Source organism: Palaemon carinicauda, chromosome 8 (genome assembly GCF_036898095.1).
Source record: "Palaemon carinicauda isolate YSFRI2023 chromosome 8, ASM3689809v2, whole genome shotgun sequence".
Lineage (NCBI taxonomy): Eukaryota > Metazoa > Arthropoda > Malacostraca > Decapoda > Palaemonidae > Palaemon > Palaemon carinicauda.
This window is the reverse complement of record NC_090732.1, coordinates 175106018-175115302: the sequence shown is the minus strand read 5'-3', so window position 1 is coordinate 175115302 and position 9285 is coordinate 175106018.

Below are 9285 nucleotides of genomic sequence, written 5' to 3'. Positions count from 1 at the left end.
TTAAGAGACTAACATATCCACAGAACTTTATTTGTAGCAATGAAAGAAATGAAACGTTTTTTTTTTTTCATCTTACTAAATGCCACAACATAAAGAAAATATCAAGTACACAATGATTTTGTACTAATGATATATTTGTAGTAGTCAAAGAAATCTAAAACTTTTCCATCTTTCTGAACATCATAACTTATAAGAAATAAAAAAAAAAGTAAACTAAAATTGTTTATCAATAATATATTTGTCGTAAACATCTGTCTGGACATCATAACATATAACAAATAAAGAAGTAAACAATTTATTGTTTACCAATAACATATTTGTAGTAAACAAAAAAAATCAAACACTTGTTTTTTTTTCATCTTTCTGAACATCATAACACATAACATAGAACTATCTTTTTTTTCAATTTACTGAACGCCATAACATATAACAAATAAAAAAAACAATTAAACAATCATTGTTTACCAATAGCGTATTTATAGAAAACAAAGAAATAGTAATCTTTTTAAATTAATTTGCATTTTTCTGAACATCATAACACACAGCATAGAACTATCTTTTTTTTTTCAATTTACTGAACGCCTTAATATATAACAAAGGAAAAAATAAACAATTTATTGTTTATCAATAGCATATTTATGGTAAACAAAGAAATAATAATCTTTTTAGATCTTTGTGAACATCATAACATACAACAAATAAAAAAAGCAGGTAAACAATGATTGTTTATCAATAATATATATGTAGTAAACAAAGAAATCTAACTTGAACTTCATAACATATATCAAATAAAAAAAAACAATTTATTGTTTACCAATAACATATTTGTAGTAAAGAAAAAAATCAAAATGTTTTTAGATCTTTGAACATCATAACATATAACAAATAAAAAAAATAGGTAAACAATAATTGCTTATCAATAACATATTTGTAGTAAACAAAGAAATCAAAATGTTTTTAGATCTTTGTGAACATCATAACACAAAACAAATAAAAAAAAAAAGTCAAAAATAGGTAAACAATAATTGCTTATCAATAACATATTTGTAGTAAACAAAGAAATCAAAAATGTTTTTAGATCTTTGTGAACATCATAACACAAAACAAATAAAAAAAAAAAGTCAATGATTATTTTGCTTTAAAAGAACACCACTTTCCTCTCCGCTTTCCGGTGTCTGCATTGCTGGCAGCGATCCAAAGCTCCTCTCACTCGTGTCGATTCCTCATTAACCTTCTCTTTATGTTAGGACCCCCCCCCCCCCTACCCCAAGACCTACCCCCAACACTCCACATTCACCCCCCCCCCCCCCCACCCCCCATTCAGTTCAGTGGATTGCCATGACAGCCGGGCTTCAATCATTTTCGAGATAACTAACTTGTTTATTGCACTGGATGCGAAGGCGAATTTATTAGATGGAATTTTTCTTAACTCTCTCTCTCTCTCTCTCTCTCTCTCTCTCTCTCTCTCTCTCTCTCTCTCTCTCTCTCCCTCTCTCTCTCTCTCTGGATTCTATAAATACAGGATATGAAAAGAAGTATTCGCTCTCTCTCTCTCTCTCTCTCTCTCTCTCTCTCTCTCTCTCTCTCTCTCTCTCTCTCTCTCTTTAAGGACTCAGTGAATATACGATATGGAAATTGAAGAATTCTCTCTCTCTCTCTCTCTCTCTCTCTCTCTCTCTCTCTCTCTCTCTCTCTCTCTTTAAGGACTCAGTGAATATACGATATGGAAATTGAAGAATTCTCTCTCTCTCTCTCTCTCTCTCTCTCTCTCTCTCTCTCTCTCCTCTCTCTCTCTCTCTCTCTCTGAGACCCCAAAATATACAAGATATGAAAAATTTAAAGTATCTCTCTCTCTCTCTCTCAGGACTCAATAAATATAAGATATGAAAGTTGAAGTATTCTCTCTCTCTCTCTCTCTCTCTCTCTCTCTCTCCTCTCTCTCTCTCCCTCTCTCTCTCTCTCTCTCTCTCTCTCTCTCTCTCTAAGGACTCAATGAATATAAGATATGAAAATTGAAGTATTCTCTCTCTCTCTCTCTCTCCCTCTCTCTCTCTCTCTCTCTCTCTCTCTCTCTCTCTCTCTCTCTCTCTCTCTAAGGACTCAATGAATATAAGATATGAAAATTGAAGTATTCTCTCTCTCTCTCTCTCTCTCTCTCTCTCTCTCTCTCTCTCTCTCTCCTCTCCCTCTCTCTCTCTCTCTCTCTCTCTCAAAGGTAGAAACAATCATATACATTTTCAAATGGATTCAAATGACTATAGGAACAAGTTTTAAATGAGGTGGATTTTCGAAAGAAACAGAAAGCCCTTGGTCTCATTGCATCCTGCTTTTCCAACTAGGGTTGTAGCTATGCAAGTAATAATAATAATAATAATAATAATAATAATAATAATAATAATAATACTAATAATAATAATAATAATAATAATAATAATAATAATAATAATAGCAACGGGATATAACATTACTCCTCAAATTCATCAATTGCTGATAAATAGGAAAGGCAATTTTTGGTTTGCAAAAAAAAAAAAAAAAAAAAAAGATACAGAATTTGCATGCTAGCTGGTAAGTGATTTATGCTGCAAAATGGCGTTATGATATATTCGCACTAATTTTGTTCCACAACACAAATCTGCACAGGGAAAAATAAAAGGCCATTGAAATAATTCATCCGGTAACGAAATGACTTAGAAAATAATGATAGATGTTGGTTTTAATTTATTCTGTTAAAATTCAGCAACAACAAAAACAACAACAACAACAAGAAAATAATGATAGATGTTGGTTTTAATCTATTCTGTTAAAATTCAACAACAATAACAACAACAACAACAAGAAAATAATGATAGATGTTGGTTTTAATTTATTCTGTTAAAATTCAACAACAACAACAACAACAACAACAACAACAAGAAAATAATGATAGATGTTGGTTTTAATTTATTCTGTTAAAATTCAACAACAACAACAACAACAACAAGAAAATAATGATAGATGTTGGTTTTAATTTATTCTGTTAAAATTCAACAACAACAACAACAACAACAACAACAATTGCAGATGTTTCTAGCTTTTTCCATTCTAAAATTCATTACTTTACTACAGCTTGTCTTGTGAAATATTTACTTCTAAGTTACAATAAAATTTCGTTTTAGGAAAAATACGACAAAGTACTGTATGTGGAGATCAAAAAGTACAATAAAGTTTCTGAAAAGATAAAATGAATATTTGTAAAAAAAATAATTTAAAACTATTGAATTTTTTAAATACAATAATTTTAAAGAAGAACGATAATGAATAGACCCACACGTTTCAATACAATCAATTAATATGAGAATCATTGAGATCTTAAAATCATTTAATGTCCCTTTATGAATTCAATAATATTCAAACAATATGAGCTCTTGATTGCAATGAATGAGTGGACAAAATAATACCCCTTTGGAGGGATGTTATATTATACAAGTGTACGCGATCTGTCAAAAATTATTGCTAAATATTTAGATAGATATGCACACACACACACACACACTCAACCCCTTCTCCCTTGCCTAACTACAATGCTGGTTCGGCAATTTGTAGGAGATTGTGGTTTCAAAAATACCACTCCGATTACTCCCTCTCGCCTGGGGGAGAGACCGAGTAGTCATACGTTTGACAGGGCCGCTCAGTCTGACATGAAAGAACTCTATTATATATTTAGCCAGATATTTGCTCTTCGTTATATAGGGGAGGATTTGATTAACATCATCTCCCCTACCCGAAGGACGATGAGACACCGAGTAGTCATACGTCTGGCAGTACCACTCAGCGTGACAAGAAAGAAATATATATTCAGTCAGCTATTTGTTCTTTATTATAGATGGGAGGTTTTGACTAACAGCATTGTCAGTTATCATAATTTCATATTCATTGAAAATTACATTTGAATATGATTGATGAATTCCCGTCTGATGTTGCCTTCTTTAGCCTTTGGCTTTCAGTTAATAACAATTGCAGTAATTATAATGCTCGTGGTACATTTGCAATCATCATTACTTGTGGTAGGCTAGACTCTGGGTTTATTAATGTATGCTCATTTTTTTTTAAATGAGGCGTATTTGCACTGACTCGCGTGGGTGCCCTTTTAGCTCGGAAACGTTTCCTACTAGCTGATTGATTAGAATGATTGGCCAACCAGTTTAAAGGTCGCTCATGAATGGCAGAGGCAAGGGACAGTGACATTGCCCTAGCAATCAGGACAATGCCCTAGAGACTGACCATATATTATTATTATATGATCAGCGCCCAAGCCTCCTCTCCACCCAAGCTAGGACCAGGGAGGGCCAGGCAGTGGCTGCTGGTGACTCAGCAGATAGACCTATAGGCTCCCCCAAACCCCCCAACCTTAGCTCACAAGGATGGTAAGGTTGTAGACACTAATGGCACTAACGAGTCTGAGCGGGACTCGAACCCCCGTGAGGCAAACACCAGGCAGAGACGTTTCCGAGTTAAAAGGGGACCCATACGAGTCAGCGCATTTGCAGTGACTCGCAGGGGTGTGCCCCTTTAGACCGGAAAAGTTTCCTAGTAGCTGGTTGATTAGAATTATTTTGTTCAACCAACCAGCTAGTAGGAAATTTTCCGAGCTAAAAGGGCACCCCTGCGATTCAGCGCATTTCCACTGACTCGCAGGGGAGTGCCCTTTTAGCTCGGGAAAGTTTCCTTGTAGCTGGTTGATTAGAATGATTTTGTCCAACCAGTCAGCTAGTAGGAAGCTTTTTCAAGCTAAAAGGGCACCCCAGCGAGTCGGTTCAAATGCGCCTCATCAAAAAAAAATGGACTATAGGATAAAGAGTAAAAACTGATTATTACGTTCTCGCAGTTAGATGTAACATGGCAAATAATCAAACAGTAATTAGTTTTTATTCAAGTGGGGGTTTGGATTCTCTGACTCAAGGGGATTAAGCCTGTCCTAATTTCAATAGGAATAGTTTTGATTCAACTTTACTTCATTGAAAAATTTGGACCAAATCCATTAGAGACAATTTGAGTTTTTAAAGATATAATTTGTGTGTTTTATTTTGGAAAAATTGGACCAAATTCTTTAGAGAAAATTTGAGTTTTTAAAGATATAATTTGTGTGTTTTATTTTGGAAAATTTGGACCAAATTCTTTAGAGAAAATTTGAGTTTTTAAAGATATAATTTGTGTGTTTTATTTTGGAAAATTTGGACCAAATTCTTTAGAGAAAATTTGAGTCTTTAAAGGTATAATTTGTGTGTTTTTATTTTGGAAAACTTGGACCAAATTCTTTAGAGAAAATTTGAGTTTTTAAAGATATAATTTGTGTGTTTTATTTTGGAAAATTTGGACCAAATTCTTTAGAGAAAATTTGAGTTTTTAAAGATATAATTTGTGTGTTTTATTTTGGAAAATTTGGACCCAATTCTTAGAGAAAATTTGAGTTTTTAAAGATATAATTTGTGTGTTTTAAAGAAAATTTGGAGGGTTTAAATTTTAAATTTGGTTGTTTTGAATTTTAAACAGGGGCGAAAACACAAACTTCTTCTAACTTCATTGGCGAAGGTAACAGATTTACGATTTAATATTAGCTTAATTTCTTAATGTCTTATAATTAAAGAAAAAATACAGGATAAGTTTTCCATGAGAGTTTCTGTTAATCTCGTAACTTTTCACCGTCCGGGTGCGAAATATATACAATTAGTTCCTGTCTTTTGCAAATTGCAAAGTTTTTTTTTTTCCATTAAAACTTCAAAATTGCTATTCCAACTTTACATGTATGTCGTCCTTTTTAATAGTTTTAATTTTCGTGATTTAATAAGGTAAATGGAAATACAGTTTGCAGATTCTTTTTGCAAGATTCAGCCTAACCCCCCCCCCCCCCCCCAGTGCAAGCAAGATGAAGAGACAATATAAATTGTTGAAATCAACAGAATACTTTTGCGCAAAGTCTTTGATACATAAAAATACATAAATATCTATAAAATATTTCTATGTAAAGTCTTCTATATATGGTAATCTAGCTTTTAATGTCTCCATTGGATTTTTTGTATATTTAGGCGAGAAAAGAACAAGACGAAAAGACAATATTAAGTATCAAAATTAATAAAATTTGTTATGTAATGTCTTCTATACATAGTAATCTAGCTTTTAATGTCTTCATTGTTTTTTTTTTTTTTTTATATTATGCGAGAGGAATATAAGACGAAAAGGCAATATTAAGTATCAAAATTAATAAAATTTGTTATGTAATGTCTTCTATACATAGTAATCTAGCTTTTAATGTCTTCATTGTTTTTTTTTTTTTTTATACTAAGGCGAGAGGAAAACAAGACGAAGAAACAACATTAAGTATCAAAATTGATAGAATATTTCTATGCAAAGTTTTCGATACATAATAATCCAGCTTTTAATGTCTTTATTGTTTTTTTTTTTTTTTTTTTTTTTATTAAGGCGAGAGGAAAACAAGACGAAAACAATATTAAGTATCAAAATTGATAGAATATTTCTATACAAATTTTTTGAAATATAGTGATCAAGCTTTTAAAATCTTCATTGGATTTTTTGTATATTTAAGCGAGAGGAAAACAAGACGAAAAGACAATATGATATATCAAAATTAATAAAATATTTCTATGCAAAGTCTTCGATACATAGTAATCCAGCGTTTATTATCTTCATTGAAATTTTTTTTATTAAGGCGAGCGTAAAAATTTAAAAATTGTCAGTGTATATTTCACAAACTATAACAATTCAAAATTAATTTAAAATATAGACTTATATAATCACAAAACTACCAAATATATTTGTCTGACTGGCATAAGATATGAAAGATATATTAAGATCATACCATTATTTTGTCTTAAGCCTTTATTTTATTTTATTTTGGAAACCCTATTGTTCCTTAGCAATATTTTTTTTTCAACTCCCAGATATGTTAGTCTGACTGGCATAAGATATGAAAGATATATTAAGATCATACAATTATATTGTCTCAATAATTTATTTAATTTTTTCTCATCTGTATTGTTCATTTACAATAGATTTTTTTTTTTTTTTTTAACTCCCAGGTATGTTATTCTGACTGGCATAAGATATGAAAGATATATTAAGATCATACCATTATTTTGTCTCAAGCCTTCATTACAGCATTTTTTCTTTTTATTTTTTATTTATTTATTTTTCCTTGTTTCCTCTCCTCACTGAGCTGTTTTCCCTGTTGGGGCCCCCTGGGCTTATATCATCCTGCTTCTTCAACTGGGGTTGTGGCTTAGCAAGTAATAATAATAATAATGATAATATTATATCTGTTTAGACGTTGTTACTGTTTTTAGAATGGTTTATTGTTAATTTGTTCTTATCATTTATTTATTTCCTTATTTCCTTTCCTCACTGGGCTATTTTTCCTGTTGGAGCCCTTGGAATGTAGCTTGGCTACCAATAATAATAATAATAATAATAATAATAATAATAATAATAATAATAATGATAATGATAATAATAATAAAAATGATAATAATAATAAAAAGAAGTAATAATAATAATAATAATAATAATAATAATAATAATAATAATAATAACAATAATCATCATCATCATAAAGAGCTATATTCTTATTTTTCAATAGTTTATTTTTCAAATTTCTATCATTTTATATTTATTTATTCATTATATCAAAATCATAACTTTTTAAATCATTTCTGCAAGTCATAAAGGCATTAAAGGAATATCTTAATTTCTAGATATAGAAATATAAATTAAAAATAAAATGTTCTCTGAGCTACATTCGTTTATACTAATACAAAATTCTTTCGTGAAATATCAATTTCCTTAAGTAGCTTCATTCGTGTGATTTCAATTTCCTTAAGTATTTTTATAAGTTGTGTTTTCCGGGAAGTCTTAATAATATTTTCAGTAGGAGTTAACGATAGTAAACCTGGAAATAATATTAATAATTATTATTACTATTATAATTATTATTATTATTATTATTATTATTGTTATTATTATTATTATTATTATTATTATTATTATTATTATTAATAATCTTGCTATTATTATTATTATTATTATTATTATTATTATTATTATTATTATTATTATTATTATTATTAGCTATGATACAACGCTAGTTGGAAAAGCAGTATGTTATAAGCCCAAGCTCTCCCAGAGGGGAATATAACCCTGTAAGGAAAGGAAATAAGGAAATAAATATACTACATAAGAAGTAATAAACAACCAAAATAAAATATTTCAAGGACAGTAAAAACATTTAAATAGATTTATCATAAATAAACTATTAAAATTTAAAAAAAATAAGATGGAGAGAAATGAAGTTAAAGGTTACAACAGCTGATAATCCTTGCTTATCGTTTTTTGTTAATGACTGACACACCATTTTGCTATTTAATTGCAATGACATGGATTACATTTTTCCTTAAGCTAAAGGATTATATCTAGTAATCCTCTTATGAATTTAGGGTGATATATTTCAAACTGTTTGTTCGTTTGAATGTATTTATTAGTTGGTTTGATGGGTGAATATATTTCTGAAGTATATTTACGTATAACTGTAATCAAGAGTGTGTTTAAGATCCTATAAATTAATGTCCCATGATTTATTTATCCATTGATATATTGATGTCCTCTCTCTCTCTCTCTCTCTCTCTCTCTCTCTCTCTCTCTCTCTCTCTGTGTATATTCTTCGAAGAAATTAGTAAGGCAGACAATATAATCAAGATTTATGTTCAATATCCTATATATTTATATCTCATAGTTTATTTAGCCCTTGATAAATTGATCTTTCTCTCTCTCTCTCTCTCTCTCTCTCTCTCTCTCTCTCTCTCTCTCTCTCTCTCTCTCTCTCTCTCTTTCTCCCCCCCCTCTCTCTCTCTCTCTCTCTCTCTCTCTCTCTCTCTCTCTCTCTTTTTTAAGAAATTACTGAGCCATACAATATAACCAAGATTTATGTTCAAGATCCTATATATTTATATCCCATGATTCATTTATCCATTGATTTATTGATATATTCTCTCTCCTCTCTCTCTCTCTCTCTCTCTCTCTCTCTCTCTCTCTCTCTCTTCGAAGAAATTACCGAGGCATACAATATAACCAAGATTTATGTTCAAGATCCTATATATTTATATCCCATGATTCATTTATCCGTTGATTTATTGATATACTCTCTCTCTCTCTCTCTCTCTCTCTCTCTCTCTCTCTCTCTCTCTCTCTCTCTCTTTCTCTCTGTCACCCCTAGAAGAGCTGCTTACCATAACTAGTCTC